We start from the raw sequence: 25,984 nt of genomic DNA on the forward strand, positions 1-25,984 counted from the left end.
ATTTAAGACCGAAACGTTTGATGCACTAATAAAATCAAGATTTATTCCATCTGAATCGTTTATGTAAAATTATCCAGGTTCGTCAAAGCGATGAAAAACAATCATAGACAGGCCATGACGGGTCTAGTATTTATTACACAGATAAAATAGCGAAAGTACTCGTTAAATTTCTCGTTATACAGTACTATTTCATCCGTGCTTGGCTGGTCATAGCCTATCTATGACTGTAAATCATTCGCACACGACTATTTCAATAAATACTTTTTACACAGCGCCATTCGATCTGTGCTTGGCTCATGATGGCCTGCTCATGGTTGCTTTCCGAGGAAAATTTCCGCCGATCCCGCGGAAATTCGTCGCTCGCCGCGCTCGTCGCAATTTCGCGCCGCGATATCTCGCGCCTCTCGCGAGAGGTCGATTCTGGCGCGCGCGCGCGCGCCTGACGGAAAAGAAAAGCCGGCGCGCGCCGTCGCCTTGACGACGACGTCGACGTCGTCGTGTGACGTCGGCGCAGTGCGTTGTCCCGTAACCAGAGCCGCCGCGCCGCGCCGGGTCGACGGTCTCTTCGATGGCAGGAGGCCAGTGTCCTGACTTTTCTCAGCTTTCGCGTCGCGACCGTCCCGACGCCTCCGCCGACGTCGCGACCGACCGTCACCGCGTCCCCGTAGCCGCGATTCGGATCCGTCGCGTATCGATGCGCTGAGAAAGGCCGGATTCCGCCGCGAACTGCGCCGCTCCGCGGCCAGCCCGACGTGACGCGACGCCCCGTCGGAGATGCCCGTTGGTGATCCTGTGAGCGCCGCCGCGGCGTGAGAAGCCACCGGGACATGTGGTGCCTTTTCGCCTCCTATTGATCGGCGCGTCCCGACCGACGCGACCAGGAGAGATCCCCCGCGTTTCGTGGCCCACGGGAGACCCGGTAAGGCTCTGCGAACCCTCCTCCGCGGCTCGTCATCCGAAACGGCCGCTCGCCTCGCGGATCACAGGGCGCTACCCTGACGCGCCGAGGGTGGCCGCAAATTCTGCGCCGGACCGGACGAGAGTATCGTTCCGGGGGAGCGACGTTATCCGCGCGGCTGGCTGTCGTATTGAAATACTCAAACGGTCTTTGTATTTCGAGCGGCGGAAAAAGAATCACGCATAGATAAGGACGCAGGTGGAAGCGTGTTCGCAGCGAGCTCAGATGTGGATACGCGCAAAGGTGCCTTCGTATCTCGAAAGTATCGGAGTTGCAATTACCCCTCCCGCCCTCTCACCACCCTCGTCGCGCTTAGTAAGCAACTTCGCTCCCGGCGAGATAATAGCTGCGATAACGTGCTACATTGTTGTTCGTTTAGCGATGGATACGACGCCTCGTGTCGTGTCGTCGCCAGTCATAGTCGGTAGCGACGGCCTGCGAGTAATTGCAAGACCGTCTTATCTCTCGCGCCATAGTTACGATGATTGTCGTTATTATTACAGCGGAATTCCGAATGAATATAACGAGACTGTGATATAATAACGTTTCGTCTTCCGCACCGATTTGACGTGAATGTGCGCACGTGGGTGTGTGTGCACGGGTGTGCGATTATCGGCGAGGCTTGGCGTGTTTCTCGGCGATATTCAAGCGTCTCGTGAGCAATGCAAAGGCTGTTCTTAGCAACTTCTGAAATGAACAGCACGCGGAGGCTGCCCGGGCTGCAAATAGACGCAAAGTGCCTCGAAAAATTAACTCTCGCGGAACTTTCTCCCGCGTGTCGCTCGGTATGTCACCGCCTCGGGCGCTCCATTATTATTGTTGTTATTATTATTCATTACGCGCGCGCATTGATCTATTTGCACAGACGAGATCAAGATATGGAAATTGCACGGCCCACACATAACGGATCTCAACCGGGCCGCATCGAAAAGCGCGGTCACCGGTGAGCGGTTCTAACGAGGGCGATGCGATTAAATCGATCGGCGCGTTTCTACGTAAACGAGAACTCCGTTCTTGAGGTGGGCCCAAGCCCGTTAACGTAGTTAAACGACACGGTAAACGTCAGCGAGCGATCCGGAAGGGAACTTCGGCTTCCGCCCGTGGCCGGCTTTCCGCGGCGGCGCGATCCACAGTCGAGGAACGTCGCGGCAACATTTAGCCACGAGCGATCGAAAGTCGCCGATCGCACGGGCGCGGCAGGAAATTAGCTGTCCGCTAATTGAAAAGTGTCTCGCCCGTGGAACCAATTAATCTTTCAATCGCTCGACCACCTCGCTCGTGCGCATTCGATTTTGCGTATCGCAGCCGTAACATACGGCTTTAATTAGTTTCGGTCTCTCTTCGTGAAAAAGTTACTTCTCGTTCTGGCCATTCACACGTGCAGCCCGCTCGAGATGTATCCCGGCCTCACGCGTGACCCCGTCGGGACGTCAATTTTACGACTAAAAGGGGAATAATTTCGTTCCCCGACAGAGTTAATATCACATCGACAATTTATTTCACGATGCGCTTTGAAAAGCTGCGCACTCCTCGCGATATTTCGATAATTTCAATTCGCGCAGATGATACATGATGAGCGATAAAAGAAATGCGTAATCATAGCTTTAACGGGTAGAAAATGCGACAGTCAAACGCCGATGTGGCAAGTGGTCAATTTAAGCGTCAACATTAATTTAATAGTGCATTATACAGAAACGAATAAAAGTCGCACAAGAACGACAGCCACTTTCGAACTTTTGGCGCAACTTGGTAAGCTGGTTGGTTGACACATTTTTTCTTTGTATTTTAATGAATAGACACCACCATGTTTTTCTTTTCAGGCCCGGTCTTTCATTTCTTGATTAATTTGCGGTTTAGGCTTAACTTGATGATAACGTAAAAATTACGTTTTTCCATTCATGGTTAGTCATTAAATTTTAGAAGTTACTACAAAACCATCAGTTTAATGATTAAACGTAAATAGAAAAACACAATCTTTGTATTATCATATGATCAGTTTATGTTTAAACCACAAATTAACCAGAAAATGAAAAAAGTGGGCCTTAATTGTTGGAGATGGCTCAAATTAGGCTCGATTTGCGTACTTCGAACTGTCGTTCTTGCGCAACTTTTATTAATTTCTCTGTAATGTTTCCATTGTTTGATTTTGTATATCATTAGAATCATAATTCCCGTATTGATTCATAGTGCGTGAGCAATTTCTAATTACTTGAACGGTGTAATTCGTATGCTGTGACGGGCAATTCGAGATCTGGCGTCTTCGACGCGTTCGTTGGCCCCGGCAGTTGTCACTTGCAACTCGGAAGCCGTCGAAATTTCGTATCCGCGAAATTTCACGTTGCGCTAAATGTAGACGTTGCGCACTTCAACAATCGAAAGATACCGAGGCAATTATACTGGCTGTCAGATAAAACGTACGAGTTCGCGGCACTTTCTCGCTTGTACGGTTTAAAGGGAAATTGACGTCTTCATTAAAACCCGATGGAATGGTACGACTTCGTGGTATTTGCATTGTAAATGCGATTGGCGATAGCCGAGTCGCGATTGCAAAATTTCCTGCGTCGAAATTCTTTCGGTGCTGCACACAACACGCAAACACACGCACACACCACCTACCGTTATCTCTCATTCGTTAAACATCTCCCGTCAGTTTCTACATGTCTACCTCTTCTTTACGTTTCATTATCGCATATTTTCGCCCGTATATTTTTCGCTCGCGTCTTTCGATCGCAAAGATACACGCCCGACCGCAGCGTCTACGCGAGCGCGTGAAAATTTCCCTCGCTTCGCACGAGCAGTATCATCTCTCTCTTTCTCTCTCTTTATCTATCTCTCTCGTCCTCGCGACAAAATCGAAAGCAATATCTGCGTGTTGCGTCGTAAAATTAACCGTTAATCGGGCGCGTAAAAAAAGCCGTCGTACACCGTCGAGCGACGTCGTAAGTATCGGCGATAATTGTTGTGCCGCGGTCGGGAAAAACGCATTAACGGCGAGCCGATCCGTCGCTAATTCACGCTGAACCTATCCAGCCGATCCTCACCTTTGGTGAGCGAAATTTCCCGCGGATGGCGACTCTCCCGCGGCGCGGCACTCGGCATTCGGTGCAGGTACACAAGTCAGCCGTGGCTCGTTGCAACCCAAATGATAAATAGCGCATTGCGCGAGGGCTGCCCGCTGACATTTGAAAATGTCAGTTACTACCTACACGGGTACCGCACGTAGGCACATGCCTGTTGCTATTGTACCGATCCTCGGCGAAGGTACCATTGTCGTCGTTCGGCCGGCGATGCGTGCACGCGACACGCGATTATCCGTCTCCGCCTTTTCCCGGCTTCTCACGAAACCGAGAAATGTCGCGACAATCTCGTAATCGCGTTTCATTACCCGGCGCTATTAACGCGTCGATACGATGAAACGACCCCTGGTAGCACGATTCATTGGCGATACTTTGGCCCAATATCGGTTATATCGGCACTCATTGCGGTTACATTGAGTGAAAGTTGCCCGATATAAAACCAGCCGCCGAACCTACAAGAGCAGATTTTGCGGCATCTGTTATTTTGCCGACAGCTTTCTACCAGAGTTATAACCAGATTTGCCAACAGAATACAATAAATTAATTCACGCGTCTGTTATTATGCTCCGCTGGCAAATTCTGCAAAGAAAAAAGAATTATATTTCTGTTGGCAGGCCATCGACAAAATTTCTAGCAAACACTGTGCAAAATTTGCTTCTGCAGGTTCGGCTGTCTGGCTGGCTTTACATTGGGCAACATTCGGTCAGTGTACTCCCAATAAATGTCAATGTAACCAATATTGGACGAAAGTGTCGCGAATGAATTGTGCTACCAGGGGTTCTACATTCGGAAAATCCACATCGATCCCTCGGCAGACAGAATGAGACGCAAATTTTATCTGCCGAGAGCACTCGTGGATGAGTGGGAATGACTTACGAGCGGTTACCGATGATGATTACAGCATTCACGGGGCAAATACTTCGTAATCGCGCGAATCTGCCGGAGTAATCACGGAGACTCTGTACGCCGTAGACTCGAGAGATCACCATTGCGTTCAACCGTTCCGATCAGCCTCAACGTCCTTGATCTTCGCGCGATATCTCGCGCGATAATTTCGCCACGCCGCCTGCCACGGCCGTCCCAAAGTACGGCCGGGCAGCGGCCGGAGCGCAAGAAATCCTTACAACATAGAGAAAACGACCGGGCACCTTAGCGGGCATTAATCCGCCGGTATTCAGCGCGCCGGTAGCCACGCCGGAGAGAATTGCGGAGGCAGCGCCGGCGGCGGGTAGAAATACGCGCTCTCTCGCTCTTTCTCGCGCGCGCGCACGGTGCGCTTATTATAATTTTTAGCGGTCTTTACGATCGCGCTCGCGCAGCCGAACGTGCTATCAAATGCATACCTAACTGTACCGGGACATTCGACACACGCGCTGAGCGCGCACGGTACGTGCCGTACAGAAATAGCGTAACGCGTTAAAACGACGAGCGCCGGACCTCTATCATTTTTCGCGCTCACCGCCGCCGCCCATTTCCATGGACGCGCATTACGGGCTTTCCGGAAGCTGAGTCCGCCTCCCAGCACGGAAGCCGCATATTTTCCACTTACGCCGGCGGAAATTTCGCCGCCTCGCATCTTTATCGGCCTCCTCGGCCGCGAAATGACGGTAATGCGATAAATACAGTAACTTTCTACGGAGTATAATGTATAATACATTATCTCCGTGAGGGCCGACAAAGGTACTGAATGATTTATTTATTTTATGAAGCGCGTGCGCCAACACGCACGACACTCGCTCGCATTTATCATGGTGAAAATGCGACAGTTTAAAACGGAGAACAGAAATGAGAGGAATCGACGGCATTAATGCTCCGAGATGAATTCGCGTGTAATGTTCGCGGATAAATCGCGAGGCGATCGCTGGAAATTTCAACTTCGCTTAAAAGGACACCAAAGTTGATGAAGAATTTGATAGCACTGATAACGGAGGTACTCGGAATGTTGTATTACATAAACACTGATACGCTCGCATTACTTTCCTCGCTATTTCTCGTATATATAGATCTTACGTAAATGTAAATTCCCGTCTATAAATATGAATGCGATGAATATGCGCTATTCGGTTTTATCGTATCTAACGGAAAATCTGATCAAGATATATAAAAATTTTTCGGCATACTTTTTATGTCTCTTTAAGCCTCTAAATTTCACCGGAAAGGTATAAAAATATTTTGAAATTTTCCTGATTGGAACTTTGACATATTCGATTCGTATCAGCTGCAATAATTAATATCAATTCAGGACTTATATCCTTATATAAGCAAGAAGTATAGAAGATTAGTTCTATTAAAAATAATATATTTTTATTATTCAAGAATAATTTTCATAAATTGTGAGAGGAAAAATATTGAATAGAGAAAACGATACCTTCAAACGGATACAATTCTTAGTTTGAAGATATCATTCTTTCTACCAAATATTTTTTCCTCTCACAATTCATGAAAATTATTCTTAAATAATAAGGATATAACACTTTTAGTGGAACCGTATAGGATTTCTTCATATAAACAAATTTTATCTTTATATAAAATCATATGCTCTCGCTAATATATGTGAGAATATAAGTCTTGAATTGATATTAATTTTGTTTCTTGCGCAAAATTTCTGCCAGGTAAATATTTACGCTGACAGCCAGAGATGTTTGAAATTTTCGATCATTATCGCCATGCACCGGAGCGACAATGCCCCAATTCATTTCCGCACGCATACTTTCACCAAAACGTTAATAAGAAAAAAAAATCAATATTTTATCGGCAAAAATTTCGTGGCATCTCTCCTTAATATAAGAAGCGATGCGAATTTACGCGCGCGCGCGGCACTCCGCGCGCATGTTCCCATTATCGTTATCGTAGATCGCGACGTATTTAACATATGTAACTTCCACGCGAGACGCGACTGCCATCGCGACGATACGTATTTGTAATCAGGGCGGTTTTACCGCCGATCGCCTGCACGAGAGGAAACATGTGTTACCGTGCGGACATTTCAAATATTTAGAGACGGCTCTCGAGAGGGACGCGGTATAAACTTTCCAGTGGCTGCAGTCTGGAATCACGGCCCGCTGTCTAGCCTCTTCTCGCTCTCACGCCAACTATTTTCGGCATCGCGTGGCACCGGCGCGGACGATTCATCGCGAGAGACCGTAATCCTCACTTTATCGCGTCGCTCTGCCCCGAGAGGAGATTTCGACCTTCCCTACATCTCCCTTCGTCCTTCTTGAAAAAACTCACCTCCGACCGGTCTCGACTTCCATTTTATCACGAGCTCGGCGCTCGGCCACGCAAATCATACGCGGCGAGCATTAATCCCGCGAGCGCCGTAAATTTCAGGTGCCACTACGAGGAAACTGCATCCGGTCCGCCGGGAGAAATGTCTAGCTACTGAACTACTTCGCAGAATGGTTGCGCGGAGGGGAGAGTATCAGGGAACAAAGTGGAGAAATTCCTTGCCAGCCGCGCGAGACTGTTTCCCCGTGGTGGAAGTCGCGTACGCACTCCGCATGAACAAAATCTCGTGATGCAGAGATCCTAAATGTTTAACGATCGTACACGCGCCAATTTAGTCTTCCTCGGCGCTCGGCGCCGCTAACGAGAAACCGAGAGCATTTCCCCCGCTCGCGCTATCGAAGGGAGTAATTCAGAGACGCCCGTCGCATTTGAAAGGCCGCACAGAGCCGGAACGGGAAAAAAGAGAAGGAAAGGATCAAGGCACAGAGCGCCTCGAGTTAAAAGACACGCTCGTTCAGCGACTACTCGCACTCGACCGAGAGAGAAAGCGGTCCCGTTTTTCCCACCACGTTCCCGAAGGAGAGTCTCTCACACGGCGCGGACGACTGCCCCGCGAGATCGTAATACTCGGCCGCGCGGTTCTTGCCCGGTGAGATAATGACGACCGGCGACGCGGACCTGACGAGCGTTATTTAAGACGCGATGGCTTAACTATCCGGGATGAGCGTATCCGGACTTCTTCTTCTTCCTCCTCTTCGTGCGGACCAGCGTGCGCCGGCTGAGCGAGCGGGACGAGTCAATAACTATCGGTACGATAAAGCGTTGCCTTCTAATCAACGTCCGGCTGTCCATTCGTTAGCGAAACGGCACGATAAAATCGATAGATGCCACGCATCCGACGAGAGAGATACACAGACCGAGAGAGAGAGAGAGAGAGGAGGGGGAGAGAGCAAAGAGCGCCATGTGGGCTATCGACCACAGCTGTCAGCTCCCTGCGCGCATACATCGCGCGCCCTTAAAGCTCCCCTCACACAAGATCTGTCGGGATACAAGAGGGGAGGGGAGCGAGGCGAGGGGAGAAATGGTACAGCCACGGGGAATAATGAAGAGAGTCGACGGGAATACACGGGACGTTGCTCTCGAAAAGTTTCGTCATTTTCGCGCGATTTGTAAGATACGCGAGGTGCCAGACGTCGACCGGCGTCGAACTCTCGTCGGGGCGTTCAACGGGGAGAGCAACCTCCACCGAAGCCACCGAGTGAGATCGATCGGATGCGAAGGAGCCGGCGAGAAGCCGGGTAAGAGATATTTCGACGATGCTTCGGAGGGTGCCACTCAGGATGACGCTCAAACGCGCAATGCGATATGACGCGGCCGAGTCGCACGGTGAAAAATAATTTATAATAATCGAACGCGAATATTTATATTATCATCGTGCACACGGTGGAGATATTGTAATCAAAATTAACGCCGAATTTTGTAATATTGGATCATATCGAAATTATTATTGAAATTATGATGTACGTTATAATCTTTAGTGATCTATTTTATTATACACATCACTAAAGATTTCTAAAGATTACAACACACGTAATAATTTTAGTCGTAATTCCAGTGTGGTCCAGCATTACAAAATTTTGTGGTAATTTTTATTGCAATATTCTGTCCGTGTAAATAAAACGAAAGGTTGGTTAACAACATAACTTAAACATATCCACAGAACATTGAGACGTCTAAGAGACAATAAGAGGTCTAAATGAAGTCTTTATAACATCTTTTAGGCAAACATGTTGGGTGGGTACGTAAATGTCGGAGTAACGTTAGCGTAATAACGGTAATGGAGTAAAATAAAACAAAAACTGTGTGCTCGTTTGGAAAATTCGGAGATCCATTAGGATCATTGTTATTTCTTTTTTGTACAGCACCTGTACAATTTCTAAACTACCTGCGAACGCAACTCTATATCAACGCGGTAATGCGGCAATTATAACGAGAGTAATATACGAGAGTTGGCCTTGATGCCCCTCTCTTGAAAGGTTAAGGTCGACGTAAATAGAGTCGTGATTCATTCATACCGGGTATCGATTGCGAACTATTCGCGTGCCCAAAGCTATCTTACGTGACTTCGTCCCGTACTCTCCGTGTGCACGAGCCCTAAGGACGAATCCTGGACACAATACTCTGAGTGTTCCGTTTTCGAGTGAGTCAGAGGGTCTGGATGACGTCTGCCAAAATATTGCACGCTCGCAAGCGCGTGTGCGTCTATGTATATCAAGACCTTCACGCCGCACCCTTAAAAGCAGAACAATGACATCACTTATCAAAAAAAAAAAAGAAGAGATAACTTCAAGCTCACTTTCTCTCTGTTGCAAGAGGCGAGAGGCGGTGCATAATTCGCGCATGTTCTAGCAATATCCCGCGTTACAGAAACGTATCAGCAACGCAATGTCAAGTATGACGCTCTTTGATACACTGTAAAAAACATTTTAACAAAAAATTAATACGTTAATCGACATTGAAGTATAAAATGTTATTTGTTTTACTTACATGTGTTGAATACACGACACAGCACAAAATGTTGATATAACATACGGGTATGTTAAAAATTATAGCACAAAAATTGTATTAAGAACCGATTTTAATGCAAATGCAAAATGTTTTTTACTGTGTATCTAACACAGCCATGTGCCTTTATAAAGAAAATATGGATAAAATAATGAATTAGAAAGATATTAATATTCGTCTCTCCAATATCTAAAATTGTCTACAAAATTGTCTGCAAAATATCTAAAATTAGAAATCGACGGAGTCAAAAATAGAAACGGACAGTCGATGCTTTGCGTTTGTGGATCGAATTAGGACGCGCACGCTATTTCGTTTTAGACGCATCTTCCTTCCTCGTACAAGTGTACCTTTTACCGTCTTCACTTTAATTCCATTGTCACGAGGAGCAATTCCTGACAATTGCAAATAGCCGAACCTTTCCACCTCAAAAACTGTCTTTTCTTCGCCTCGCCGTCCACGTAGCGGGACACGTCCCTCATTTCCCCGAGGATTTCTTCCTGTCTCGGAATCTTGTTCTTGGACTTTCTTGGAAGGGCATGTCTGATCTCTTTATGGCATGTTCACGTGGTCGTATGGCACGATCGCACTTGGTCGAGCCAACCGCCAGCCCTTGTTAGGAGAAACGCATCAAGGACGACGGTAGGATCGCCTTCTGCTTCACGTAGCGCCCGTGCTCTCTTGTTAGCTCGATATCATACTTATGAACCGGAATGACGGGCAGATGACTCGCGAATCCAGTCCACGTAAATTTATTTTAAAAAATCGTCATTTTTTCACTTCAATTTTATCTGCAACCGTATAGCAATGAAGTTGAAAGATAGTTCTGACAGAAAAAAAAAATATATAGCGCGCGTTCGAAAAACTTTTTTTTGGACCACTGAATAGAGGGTATTTTGAAATATCGTATCCTCTCGGAGAGTGGAAATGAGCGACCGTCTACCTCACACTTCGTACAACGTTTCTACTTATCCGCCCCGGAACAGGATACGATAACTCGCCTTCGCGAAATTACCGTGCAATTAAAAATCATTCTGCACGCGGACTGGAAAATTAGCGCGATGTAAAAGCGCGTGAAACTCGGCAGCGTTCGCGTGTAATTCGCCGTCTCTTCCCCGGCCGACGAATTATTATCACGGGCAACATCGAGGAGAAAGGAAAAAGCGCCGAAGCGATCGCGAGACAGGTCACGGCGGAGTCGCACGTTGCACCGCTATACACGGTTAAAGCGATCGTCGTTATAATTGTGCCCGGCATTGCAATCGCATTGCGTATGCAACGATCTCGCGTAGCGATGACGTTCGCGCGAGCCGCAAATTACAGCTGCGGCAACGGTCGCCGAGCAATTGGCAGCAATTGACAGCAATTAGGGCCAGAACTCGTGGCGGTCGTGATTTCGCGCCGCGGACTGTAGCGTAGGACGGACAGACAGACAGGCAGACGACCTCTTGGAACTTTGAATTTCGGGCGACGCGATCGATGCGCGCGACCTTGCAACTTTCTCGCCGCGGCGGCGGACGTGGACGCTAAAGTTTCCTCGGTGAGATTCGTTCGTCGCCAGACAACGATGAAGCTGAGAAATGAACATCGGACAACCGAGATCATTCGACGTATACTTTCCTCCGTGGATTCACAATAGTCCGACGACTTTAACCCTCAACTTCAGGTTTCGCTTCGCTAAGGTTCATTGAAAAACCCGCGACATTTCCGCAGCCAACACAGTGTAAACTGGTTCATAGACTCTTTTTACGCGCGACGCGTAATCGCATACGGAGCAAACACATGCACGCACACTCAGCCAGCTACGCTGTGTGCTATGTTCTGTAACATGCTTTTGTCGTAATGTAAAATTTGCCCGCGACTAGATGCCGCTACTCTCCGCTATTGTCGCGCCGAGTATTGTTACATTGTGATGTAAATCTACGCACAGAGCGCGGCATGTCGCACCGAATGTCGGATTCGCGCCGGAAGTGCGATGCAAATTTAACGCCGCGCCACACCCCCCGCGTCGCGGCGACGTTTACGCACCCGTGCAACCCGTGCAATTAGAATGGTTTCACGGTTTATTAAGAAGGGGTCAGCGATGGGCGCGCCAAGAAGGATCGCAGACAATGCACGAAAGAGCGTTAATGATAATAGCTCGGCGCAGTCACGAGTGAAAACTGTGTCGCCGATGTTCCGAGTGTATGCGAGGTCGCATACATATCTCTCTCTCGTAACTACATGTAAAAAAAAGTTTGAATTGATAAAATGTTTGATTGGATTAACGTGACAATAAATGAATGAAACGCGTTTTGATCGAACGGAACAGAATTTCTAGTTTTAAGGACCGAATTTGATTTATAAGGACGAGAAATCCTGTTTCCTTCAGCCAAAACGTGTTCGGTTCATTCATCGTTATGTTAATTCAACCAAATTTTTTATAAGTGTAATAATAACCTAAACATTGTAAATTTAAACATGTTACTATTATGTCCAATGCTTTTAGTGTTGTAAACCTAAAGAAGTTTTTCACCCCAGAATCAAATCTCTCTCTCCCTCTCTCTCTCTCGCTCTTACTGAAATTCATATTACGTAATCGCACAAATCGCTCGTCATTAACTTCTTAATCGAATCTCACTACCACCTGGATTAATTAATCCGTGTAATCGATCGCCGACCGCACACGAGGAGGAATGAAAGTATCGCGGATCTAATTACGAAGATAAAACTTTCCCAACGAGATGAGTATTCCGAGCGTTTCTCGACCGAATTGTGAAGATAAATTAACAAAGACTCGAGTTGTGCCGCACTGGTAAGAAACGTCGAAGGTCAGGCGACGTTTAAGAAGGTTTAAGAAGGTCGAGCCGACCCGAGTCCTTTGAGTATCGCTATCACGCTGAGATCCGAATATGCGATACCAAGGCGTATCTAATCGGAGTTCGTTCCAGCATGATAAAAAAAATGTACCGCGTCCAAAGACAAAATGGGGCGGACGATGGCAGTGGTGGGGTCTCGGGCAGATGTTTGGTGTACAACGCGAGGACTGAGTTCCCCTATGAAGAGTCTCGTTGGGTCTACCCTCCGCCGACGGTCGCTCTATACGGGCGCAGCATCGGCGGTATCCACTACAATAGACCTACTATTGCTACCTCCGGCCCTTGTGAGCTAGGCTTAAGGGCCACGTGACACGTGCTCGTTCCGGAACGACATACACACACGCGTGTGTGTGTGTTTGTGTGTGCATAGACGCACGCACGCATGCACACACACGGGCACCCACACATTTAAACGTGTATGCACGTGCCACGTTCCGGGTAAAATTTGCCGGAGACTCCCTTGGACCGTCCTGGTGTTCAGTTCGCCACGTGAAGGCGCTTCTCGCGTGGAAATCGATGGAAGTGTGCGGAAAGAGTCGCTCGCGAGGCTGCACTTCCGCGACGTTGGCGTGCACATATGGTTCCGACCGATAAAACGCGTGTAGGCTCATCGAAGGGAAAAACCGGCGCGATATCGATGGTGATAAGTGTAATTAAAGTAGGAAGTGAGAGATCACGAATAGGAAGGATGGTGGTTGCACTTTTGTGTCTGTATGTGCATGTGTGTGTGTGTGTGTGTGTGTTCGAATCGTCGTCGAGAAGTCGTCGAGTTAAACGGGATGTTGTCATTCATGCCTGCCGACCCAATCGTCGAATATCAGAGCGAGTCGTGATGTTAATGAGTGCCACATAATAATCGTATCCGCGTGAGATTATGCGACACAGCTCGACGCGGAGACTCGAAGGTACGGCTTAACAATTATCATTATAGTTATCTGAATTTTCTATTCCTTTCTTAGATATAAATATTGATATATATATACACGCTCGTGTAAATATTAGTAGGTTACTACTTTGAAATTGATCATGCGTGGGTGAAAAAATGGGAGACTGAAGTAATTTCTATTCGTGCTCGCTACGCATGTCATGCGCGCGCGCGCGCGCGCGTTAATTATCTCATCGACATTGTCGTAAATTAGTCACCACACTCGGAACGAAAATATGCTTTCCATGAACATTCCTCGCTCCGTGCACGCCATGGCTTCTTTCTTATATTTATAAAGCGTCACACGTCACGAATGAATTAACGTTTTCGTCGTTTTGGAATTCAAAGGCGTGGTGTTAAAGCACTTTGCTTGTAACCCAACACCTTCGCATGTTCCGTCGAGCCAAGAGAACACGAGGTTCTGAACACGTACGGAGGCTGAGAGCCTTCAGAAAACGTGGAACTCGGACGTCCCCAAATATTGGAACAATTTCTCCTAATATACGATCTCTCTGTACATACGAACGGACATCCCACTTTAGAAAAGAAATGGCACTTAATATAAATTATCGAAAAAGTTCCGCGTGAAAAATAAAGTTTCAGTTTTCTTGAGGGTGAAATATGTATCTTTTTACTCGTATTCCGATAATTACTGTCTAAAAGTAATGTCCGCGCGTCAATTATCTCGTCGTTTGCGGTTAAAATGACAATGGTGACGTAAGGCAAAGGGTTACTGAGACATCTGAATTTGAAAAAACCGAGAAATATTTCTAAGATTCCGATCTTCGAAAATAATTTATTCGTGAGAGATTTCGTTCCATACCCACAACATATGTTTATACCAAGAATACTCAATTTTTAATTTGACATTAATTACATAGTAAAAAATTTTCCGTTCAAAATGGAACACTGAAATTTTCGTGCTGCTTTAACTGCTCATGGAGAATATGTTAAAAAATACACGAATATATGTTAAATGAATATATAATGTATTCATCTTGTTAATCTTTTAATTATTTTTTAACATATTCATCCTTATTAAAGTAACGCAAAAATTTAGGTAGAATAATTTGTAATACAAAATTTTACTGCACAGAAAGAATTAGTCTTAAATCAAGATAGATATTCTCATATACGAGCAAGAATATTATAATATTCTTAGAACATTTTTAGTTTTGAATCGAATTCATGTAAATGCATCAATATAAATTAAATCAAATTAAGATTAAAAATCCTTTAAAAAAATTATAATATTTTTGATTTGAGACTGATTTTTTCTCGTATACGTAGAGATATTACATGTATTGTGCACTGTTGTATTATATACCTTGTATGTGCTTTTCAATTTCGAATGATAAAATACTCTTGTAAATGAACGCATGAAATTATCCGTCATAACCGAAGTGTGTAACTAACGTCCACGTCGCCGGGAGACGACGCCATCCGGCCGACTCGGTATCACTTCCGGCTAGAACCTAGCGGGCACCCCGCAGCGAGGATCGTGAGGATTCAGGAAATCCAGCGGCGGTGACGATTCGCCGTAAGAAACTCTGAGTCATCGATACCGGAGAGGATGTGTTCTCTCATCGATCGTGCACGCAGCGTCCAAGTGCAGTGCGGAGAGGTTCGCCGCGGCTGCACAGGTCCGCGAAACGTCAGTGCATCGCGCCGAATGCGACGACTCCGCGCGCGAGAGATCGCTTCTCTCTCGATCTTGCCTCGACACCGGTCCTGGCCGGTAATAAATCGTGCGAACGCGGGACTCAGCGTTCCGAAGGAAAATGCGAGTGCACGCACCGCCGCCACACGAAGCATTCAATTATCCGGGGACGCTCGCACCTCCGGCTGTGTCTCGATTGCCGACATCTAACGTCATTAGGATCGCTCTAATGTCGGCATTACGTCGGAGCCCTCGAATGCGATGATCGGCGATCGCGATAGAATGATCGATGGAGAACTGAAGAGCGTCGGCCGTGTAGGGAGGACATCGGAAAATTCTTCTGTAATTACGCGTGCCATTAGTTACACCGAACGGTAACCGAGCGCCTCCGGAGCTATCGCATCAACGCCGATCGAGGATGGAGCCGACCGGAGCGTCTCTCTGATTCTCATAATTCTTCCGCGTGCACTTTACCGTGAAAGTAACGATGATTGAATAACGACGCGTATTGTGCATTGCATTTTTCGCAAAGGGAAACAATTGTATATGCGCGTGTGTGTGTGTACGTGTGTAGTTAGCTGAACAAGATTATGATGGATACGTCGGTGATATCTGATGCAACGGCAATCGGGGGTCCGATAATCCGCCTGATGAATTGACTCTAATGATCGCGCGTTGCGTTACGAGAGAGGCGACCGTTTCGCCTCTTCAAAAAGATCAGACAAATACGGCCGATTACTCAAGCACTTCGGGATAATCTTGTCTCGCGTCTTCAACGAGGAAAAAGTAACAGTCTCATTGGTGCGGTGTAAATACGATTATGATCGTCTAATCGAATAATCGACGGCTTCGCCGAGGTGAAGGTCTGCCGAACGTCGGCTGTTCTTCGGAGAGAGAAAAACGAAAGTAAACACACACTTAACTCATATTACGATGAAAGACAATGTAATGCGATAAGATTTACGTGCTCTCCGGATTAAGCGCTGTCCGTCGCTTTTCACGGAAAAGCGCGTGGGCGTTGGGTAATATATCGAGATAATATATCAAGAAGAGACAAAGAGAGATATTTCGAAGTGAAACGAAACGCTACGCGCATTTGTACCGTCGCGCTTTTTATTTTTATCCTTTATCATTCGGAGCACATATGGTGTTCCATGGTGGCTCGTAACAACCGGAGCTCGGGCGCATCTCGAAAGGGCAGACGGTGCATAAATCCGAACTGTTGATGCAACCGATGGGTGCGCGGCGCTGACGGAGAAGACACAGGGAGAGAAAGAGATTCCTCGCATCCAAACAGATATCTGAAGGAAAGAATACCGAGAGGGGCGGCATTTAATGCGTGAGTGCGAACAATTTAACGGCCATTTTCTAATACAAGCGAATACGCGCTAAGTAAGTGACAATTGCCAGCCGGAAATAACCGATCGCCTTCCATCGGCGCACGAAACCGCTGGGACTGGCGTTGGATCTAATATTAAAATGATACGCTCAACCGCCCTTACTACGTGCATATAACAGCATATAACACCACTCCACGGCTCTCTAGAGTGCAGCCGAAAGCTGGCTAACGGACGGATATGTGAAAATTACCGACTCCTTCGCGCAGCCAGTTTAGTTACTTTAACCGGTGAAACCAATCATTAAGCATTTCGCGGGTTAATTGACCGTTGATTATAACTGTTCACGCGCTACACATAACCGGCGCGCTTCGTGACTCCTCTCGTTACCGGCAAGATCCCGCGCGTTGTACGATCAACGTGTATCGACGAGTTACGCAACCGTCGTATTTCCCATTAACCGACTGCGCGCGGATCCCGGCCTCCCGCGCAACCTTTCCGCGCCGCGCGGAATATTTATTACGGCGGAAACTTATTTCCGTGTGAGATATGCAATTATCAACGCATCGTGGCGTGCTAATGGCGCCAACGCGCGCACGTGCTGCACGATGCCCCGTTAGCAGCACGTGCTGAGAGCGCTTTCGCCCGCTGCACGGCAGATGCACCGCGCGGACGGGTATCCTAGTGTCTCCGAGTCGAAATTTTTCATTCTTCATTGAATCTTGAAGCGGAGGAAACGATCGATGCTTCTTTAATGCCACAAAGGGAATTTATTTCTCCAGAGCTGAAATTTTAGTTCTACGTTGAATTTTCAAGCGGAAAAAATGACGATAACTTCTCTATTTATAGCGCCAAAGTAGCGCAATAAAAGATGCAAATACGTTATCGCAAGATAAGTAACTCGCAGAATTAAATTCTCGTTGAAGTAACAACTATGCGGGAAGAAATCGACGTGAAAAATTCATTACTCACTCAGATCAGATTTTTCATATATGTATCTTGTCGGAGAATAATTCGATTTTAAATTCGCAAAAAGTCTAGTACTGCGGGAAACACCGTGCTTCTCCGAAAATACTCTCGCAAACACGTCCTTCAAGGATGTTGCGACGAAGTCGCCGAAATTTTCGCCACTCGAAATATGAGACGGCCGCTGCAGCTAATAATAACTCGTGAGAGCATGACGAATACCCCAATAAGCCGAATGATACTGCGGCCTCGCGCAGTGATGTCATTAGCCCAGATAACCCTAATATCCAGCCTACATTCGAAGTACCGCGATATCGGGAGTATCGTGTGCGGCGCCGAAGCCGATGAGAAAGAGGTGAGCGAAAAAAGAGGCAGAGAAAAAAGGCACTTTTCATACTTCGTTCGAACAAGGACGTGTCCCTAATAGGCGACTTCATCAAAAAGCAGCACACCCGCTGCGTAGAAAACGATAAGACGACGATATCGATTTATAGTCGAGGGAACGACAAGCATCAGACAAGCGTCAACGAGGAAGACCACTCGTGACCTTCTTCTCCCTTTTCTCTTTTTCTTCTCGAGGTTGCGCAAACGCAATGCCGGAAGTGCGTGATTTAATTGCTATCCGTGAAGATTACGATCCTCGTATCGTCCGTCGGCGTTGCAGCGTTCGCGAAACTCGCGGGTCGACGGATAATCAAGCGGTAGGGAATACTTTTAGCGGAGTGACTGCATTTCCTGGACGTGCCGTAACACGAGCCTTTATCTTTTCTCTGAAATCTTTTATCGATCTGATATATTTTCCGATAGTTTGGATAGTGTCTGTGTAAGTAGCTTTGAACCTATTCCTTCGAACGAAAACAAACGCTTTCCTTTGAACCTTGAATATCCTGGTAGACTGGACCCCTGACCCTAAATTCATAAATTTTGAAGTGACTCATGCAAGCGAATCCATATTTTCGATTGTCCGTCGAAACCTAAATTAGGTAGCTTTAAAAGGATCCTGGAGTCGTTTCGTTTTATCGCAGATTTCTTTATTCGTTACTGGCTGCATAGAATTCCTTTTGCACAATTACAATACACATGTTAATATAGGCGAGAACGGTTGGCTTTATTTGAAAATCAAAAAGAAGTTATATAATTTGTTAACTTTTTCCGTTTTTCGAACAAAAGTCAACCGTCCTCGCTTATATTGATGTGTGTATTGCAATTGTGCAAAAGGGTTTTTAATTCTATACAGCTAATAACGAGTATAATACTAGAAAATTTACGATAAAAAGACGACTTCAGAATCCTCTTGAGTCGGTCCTCGTAAAGCTGCCGAACAGTAAAGACCAAGTTCTCTGTAGCTGTTTGTAAGAGCGACATCACTCGTATACCAAAGGAGCCCGGAATAAAGCACCTTAAACCCGACCACGTGTGTTATTCGCTCTAGCTTCTAGCTATTTTCAAAATCTTATATCACGCGTACAAGTATCCACACCAACTAAAACCTGCGCATATAAAGCGATGTCTGCAATGAAAATTTAAGGTGTAAGACTTAAGCTTTGAGCCTTAAACCGAGAAAAATTGACCAATCACAGTCGAATGTGAGAAGAATAATCGATTGTACTTCGTCAATTTATTACAGCTTAAGACTTAAAGCTTCAAGTCTTACATCTTAAATTCTCATTCTAGGCTTTTTAACAGCGCGAACGCGACTAAGTTGGAACGTCGAAAGCGCACGGTGTCCGATCAAGCTTCTAATTGGCGTTCGATCCGCGGGGGCGACCACTTCGATACGCGATTACCTCCTTTCCACATCTCGCGCCTACTTTGGGCGCGAGAGAGTAGCGAAACTCATTGAAGTCGCGACGTCGTAAAAATAATGAAAAAGAAAGAGTACATACACGAGCGGTATAAACGGTCGCCTTAATGATCGCCGGCCGGACAAGCCTTCCTCCGGCTCGCGACGAGGCCGATGGACGTCCCGTACGTTTCTCGGTGCTCTTTTTATCCTCGAACTCGACGCTTCTGGCCCAAACACGTACGCAATTTTTCTGCTGTCAAAAGGCGGCGCGGCGCAGGGCCGCACGTTGTCTCTCTTGGTGACTTCATTGCGCTACTTTGCGCTCGCTCATTCCGCACATACCGAACGCGCCTTCTCGCACGAAGAGGAGAAGAAGAAAAAGGAAAAACAAATTGTGTACGATACAACGAAGTCATTTAAGGATTGCTCACTTAATATTCCAATTGGCTATCGTCCGGACGTTGCGATCGTGCAACTGCATCGTCGCGTAAACACGTCGGATCTCTCTCTCTCTCTCTTTCTCTTTCTCTCTGTGTATGTGTCTCTCTCCGTCTCTCCTTCTCTCCGTCTTCTTTTTAATGCGAACTCGGAATGTAAATCGGATCAAACGACACGATGTAACCGGGTTTCCTGCGATCCTCTCTCCTTGTCCGTCACACAATTCGGGTCGACCTCGATCTTAGAAAATCTCGAGAGCGCATAATCGCGGGTGCAGGAACCGCAGGAAAAAAAAAACGCGAGGCGGTCGCGAGCAACTCGACGAATACTGAGCGAGTGCTTGAACGCTTGCCAAGATCTCCGGGTCGCTCTGTCACGAAGAATAGAATTCGCGAGAGGCTCAGAAGGTCGTTCGGTCTCGCGACCGTGTCTCGCGAAAGCCCCGAAATTCGTCGATGATAGCGATGACAATATCGCTAATAATTAGTTGCCACTTTTCTTATTTGCACGTCTTTCTTACTTTGGTTGGCAAGCGGGCAATTTTGCTGCTATGAAAGTACTTTATGTAAGAGTATATTATACAGAAAAAAGTGATAGATTCAAGTAAATAATTACTCCGACGCTCCTTAATACATTTTTACTTGAATCATGTAATATTTACTTCATCCAAGTAAAATACTTTCTAAGCAAAATATATTTATTTGATCCAAGTAAACACTTGCTAAGGAATATTGGAGGGCGAAGCTTTTTGATTATTTACTTAAATCTAGCACTTTTCTCTGCGTAAGAATAAAATACAGAACATCTCCCTTGCAAAAGTATGCCTTCTTTTCTTCGACGGTCTCTCTTTTCTACGCGAAAAATTCGGAAGATTTTCACGGTATTAGTCGAGACGCGATAATGTAACGCGCTTTATCTAACGTGTACAATATCTGATCCCGAATAACAGCATCGTGATTATAGCGATGGTGGATGATATAAAGCGAATTTTAGTCTATTATGCCGGTATCCTCGGGGTGATCCGATAATGGTGCAGAACGTAACGGTACACCGGATACATCAGCCCTTGATATCGGGGTACCTTTAATTAAATCATCGGGCGACGAGGATCAAGTGGCAGGCAGGTACCCGATCGATCAGCGTTCGCTTTCTCGAGACGTTTAGGATAGCAATAGGTAGTAGTAGTAGTATCACCCGGGACAGTGCTTCTCAACTTTTTTCTCAAATGTAACGATGTTATCGATCTCCGAGAGAGGTGTAAGAGTTCTAACATGGTTTTCTGTTTATTCTGTGCAGAGCTCGACTCACCTATGACTCTATAATTATTTCTAACGCCTCTAGCTAGTCGGAACATTGATCCGTGTTGTGGATACTTGTCCAAGATCGCAATACATATTTTTTCGAGCGAAAAGAATCAACGTGTAACGCTCAACGTAGCCAGTTGTATTTTACAGCATACTCGTAGTATGAGCGTTTGCAAAACAGAACGAAAGAAATTTTGAAATCATTGCTTGACTTGGTTTAGATTACGGACAATACGATATATCGCTTGTAATTCATAGATAAACGCAACATTTCGTTTAAGAAATTATAAATCGAATAGACACGCGCGAATTATAATAATAACGAGCAAATTTGATTTAACTGAATGATCAAACTTTTCTTTGGAACATCGTACCGTCACTAAGGCTTGCGTGAATCATTACTCGAAAAGTAATAAATAAAGTCTCGAGCCAAGTCTCGGGTCAAGGATTTTACGTATCGTACTTGTCGGCTATAAATCGACAAATGTTCAATTACGACGGTTGTGTTACGAGTGCATAAATGGGACGCATCCGATATTCGTTAACCATAGACGAATAAATAAATGTGCGAAGTCGGAACACCGATGAGAACCTTTCCACGGCGACGGTGACGATGACGACGATTCCGGGAGCACGAGCGAGCAATCGGTTTATCATAAGTGATTTTCAAGAGATGTTATATGTATATTGACGGTGGACAACATCAATCTAGACCGACCATATAACATGCTTAATCCTACATATTTCTCCGATACCTCAGATTACATATTAGTTTTATATGATGTCTCAAGTACGTATCAATGATAACTGAGACATAGGTATCTAACGCACAATCTGAGAAGTGTTCTCGAATGAGCATTAGACACTACAATATTGAACACTTTAATTTCATGAGAACCTGAATTTGCAAACGCATCAGGCTGAAAAATCCATTTATCCGAATATTTCTGGGCTCAGTGGTCCAGTATTACAAAATTTTATGATAATTTTTACTACAATATTTTCTTCGTGCATTTTGTTCTAACGGCAAATTTGCGAGTCCTAAGGACAGATTCACTCAGCAGAACTTTATTCTGGCAACAAAACTACTTCTGCTTTAATTACGATTAATTCACTGCTTCGGAAAAGCCAAATAAATTTCATCGTTGTCTCAACGAATACGCAGTAGCAACGGTGGTTTTGCTACAACGGCAAAATTGTTTTCCTTCTCGCAAATATCGCAAATTTACGACTTGAAGCCTGTGGATTAATAAGAACGTGTTTCCGCACCGGTTGGCGATCGAGTGCAATAACCAAAGCGACGGCGAACGTGCCAATGTTTTAATCAGTACTCGAGATCTAGAAGAAGAGCTCCTCGCGCGATCTCTAGGCGTGGTTACGAATGCGCTCGCGCTTCTCATCCGCGCGCCGTATTGGGTCAGTAGGACCGATATTTTTGCGGCTCGTTGTGTTGAACCGATCGCCGATCTGGGCGAGCGATTTTTCCGGCGCTCCTGTTGCATTCCAGTCGCGATTCGACGCTAGAAACTTCATGCATGAGAAGGCGCGCTGCCGCAGCAGCTCGTGAGAGCTCGCGGGCTTTTTCCGTCGCGAATGCGCGCGGCGGGGAAGCGATGATAGGTTAAAACGACGAGCGATTAGAACGTACGCTGATAAGTGAACGACCGCGAATTTCTCGCAGTCATGCTTCTTCGTTATCCTCGTTGGCGAGCGCGATAATATGTCGCGTCTCTGGAGCGAACGACCGCTTCAGAAACCGAGAATGGATCTTCCTTCGTGTCGCACTCCCAGGGTGCTTCCGATGCGCACAAGGGTGCATAAACGAGGACGATGACGTCACAGTAAATTCGAATGAAATCACGAATCTCGTTAAATAATCTGGTCGCGTGACAGATCTGGGCAATTGGAGCAGCTTTATGAAAGACGTGGTCAGGTGGTTCGTTCTCGCGGAAAAATTGGAGTATCGCCAAACGGGTCGAATTCGCAAGAGCGAGGGTTTAAACTCGCGTTATTGTAGAGAAAGATTGATGAGCGGTTGAATTAAGTCGGTTGAGTGGCTAGATAGTGCCCCAGTAGAAAATGAACTCGTGGGTGTACAGCCACGAGTTAGTAAATTTGTCTAACGTTACTACCAGCCAGTAATGTAACTACGCTCATTCCTCTTGGTGGCTAGATAATGGCTAGATAAATAAGTTAGCTGATGGTTAAATGAAATAAATTATAGTTACGGGGTGAAAAATGAGAACTGATCACCGGAGAGTAATGTAACGCTCACTCTTGCTTCTTCAGATTTTAATTTGCTACCTTATTTTTAAATGCTAATGGCGGATATATAGCTAGATTATATATTTCAGAATAGACGGCACCACCTATTCTATCATATTTGATATGTAATGACTAGATCTGTAAACCGCTAGATCTCAAAACATATTCTACATTTGAGTGAATAATCACAGTAACGAACTAGAGAATTTAATTTAGCCCGCACTAGCTAGCTGCTAGCTTTCGATTCAGACCGACTGGATATATTTCTGTTCGGATAATAATTCATAAATGCATCGATGTCTATGAAATTTTCTTTTAAATTTCTCCCTTATTAGATAATAGATCATATACGATGCATGTTATATAATTGGTACAGTTTCTCTAAAAAATGGAATATATTAAAATAAAACTAGTCCACGTGGTTGACAAGAGGATCTGCAACGTGTGATAAATTCGACGGAGTCTTTACTTAAAACTTATCTTGAAGGAAAGTTAATCTTGAAGGAAAGCTATCTTGGAAAACATCTTGACGAATCTCGGAAGAGACACGAGGAACCTCTTGGCCGGTACTATCACCCACGACTAATGTCCGGTCATTTACGTGCCAGGAAGCCGCAATTAGTCGCCTATCGTGCACGTTCGAGTCGTAAACAATTCCAGCCGCTATACCGTAGGACCGTCGGCCCCTCTCCTTTAGCAAATTAAAATGCGTCTCCCATATCGGACCGCGGCACCGTTAATGGTATGGCCGTCCACTAAATTTATTCTAAAACGCATCTCGGGTCAGTGTGCCACGATTTGTGCCGAGCAGCAGGTGTTCGCGAGGCGTGTCGGCTTCTGGAAAGGTCGCCGCGTGGCTCGTCTGATCGATAGCCCTCTCCCCGCCGGATCGAAGCATTGACCAACGTCATCGACTGTTCTGTTCTAGATATTAGAGGTACCAGCGACATTCCACGAGTCACGGACATCCTGATCTTTAATTCCGGAACGTGTCACCTTGCAATCAATACCCAAAAGATTTTCATACGCTATATTATGTATTATTTAAATATTTAAATCGTTGGATATTTAAACATTAAATAAATTAAATCTTCGATATTAGTGTTATTTCAATAGTCTAAATATCTTTAAATATTGTTTAATGTTCAAATATCTTCCCGTTGCATTAACTGTAAAACAGATATATTTACATGACAAAGTTTCGTTCACACGATGAATGCAACATCTAGCTAGATGAACAACTTCTGTCTTCAAAGAAGGGAACAGGCTATGTCTAGCAGTATTCATCCACGTACATATTATCACACTACATACGTCGTCGGTTTCAACAATTGGCGACACACTTGGCTAGAAACGCCGGCGATTCGTTCGAGCTCGTTAGATCCTCGCGGATGCGGTCGGTTGAAAAAAGCGCGAAGTATACGTTCGTGGACGCGAGGTGCGCTTTGTCGCGGGATTAAGAAACCGGTACACCGCGAACGAGAGCGGCATGGCAAAATAAATCCGTGAATGAGCCTACGCGACTGCGAACGCACCCACGCTGAATACCAGACGAGCCGTCTCGCGTCACAAACCGGCGCGCGCTATCTATAGTTCGCGTTAGAGCAGACGCGATGACGCTTAACGGGACGTAAATTATTAACGACGATACTCGCAGAAACGACACGTGTATCTTTAAGAGGTCCCCCCGACACCACGTAAGAACGGGTTAACTTGTGGAACGTTCCGCGGTAAAATCGAGAGAGATGCCGAGATTCCATTCGGATACTTCGTTTTCCGAGCGATAAAAATAAGATTTTCTACGAGAATTGATATTCAAGAATTCCCTCATCTCTCTCTGATGAAGCCATTCGGAATTTCACAGGTCCATTATAGTATCTAAACGGTCCGGTAACTTAGATAATTCGAGCGGTACAACTTGGTTATCCTGACCGCCTCGAATAGCTCACGTTGCTGGTGAACGGAATTCTCGTTACCTCGTGATGATACGAAAGAATTCAAGGTTTGTTACATATCCTAAACAAACTTACCCGCGTTATTGCATCCCGACTAGGGAAGCAAAAATACACGATATCTTCGAGATCGGCTGAGTAAGAAATGAAAAAGAATGATATCGAAATAAAATAGTACTGATATGGGTAGTACTGATATGAGTATCGAAAGAAAATATCGATACAAAAATACCCGTATTGTAAAAAAATATCAATACCAGTATGATACCAGTAGTATCGCAACATCCCTAATTCCGACCCACAATGTTCTACGTTAATCTTGCTTCGATCTGAATGACTTGGGATCGGCCGGAATCGGCGAGCCGGTCAAACCCGCTCGCTGCTCGCGGATTTCTCAGTGCAGTCACGAGCCGATGTCCACCGATAGCCTTTACCTGTCTGCCTTAACGCTTTGTCGATTTGGACACGACGTTGATCAGACCGGCCGGCTACGTGTACTACCTAACTCTGCGGCGCGACATAAGAACCGAAAGCGGCGAGAGACGGAGGCCGATACCGGTCTCGCGCGGAACGGAGAGGAAGATATCGCGTAACGGGTCTTCCCGAGAGAGTAGGTCGATACGTGCAGCAGTAGTTGACACCGATTAGGACGCCACGGAAAACGCCTG

The 25,984-nt window shown here is 45.9% G+C and overlaps 1 protein-coding gene across 2 annotated transcripts in view; it reads left to right on the plus strand.

Annotated features, from left to right (window-relative positions):
• The first annotated feature begins 822 nt into the window (after positions 1 to 822).
• Positions 823 to 25,984, plus strand: part of LOC106745755 (disheveled-associated activator of morphogenesis 1) — a 70,001-nt gene continuing 44,839 nt past the window's right edge. The window contains exon 1 of one of the 2 annotated variants that reach the window (XM_014621641.1): positions 823 to 919. The gene's annotated coding sequence lies outside the window, so the exon portion shown is untranslated. Of the gene's footprint in view, positions 920 to 15,281; positions 16,608 to 25,984 lie in introns of those variants that run through there. The other variant, XM_014621640.1, reaches the window with a different exon arrangement.

This window comes from Dinoponera quadriceps, unplaced genomic scaffold (assembly GCF_001313825.1).
Source record: "Dinoponera quadriceps isolate SergipeBrazil2010 unplaced genomic scaffold, ASM131382v1 scaffold1658, whole genome shotgun sequence".
Taxonomy (NCBI): Eukaryota; Metazoa; Arthropoda; class Insecta; order Hymenoptera; family Formicidae; genus Dinoponera; species Dinoponera quadriceps.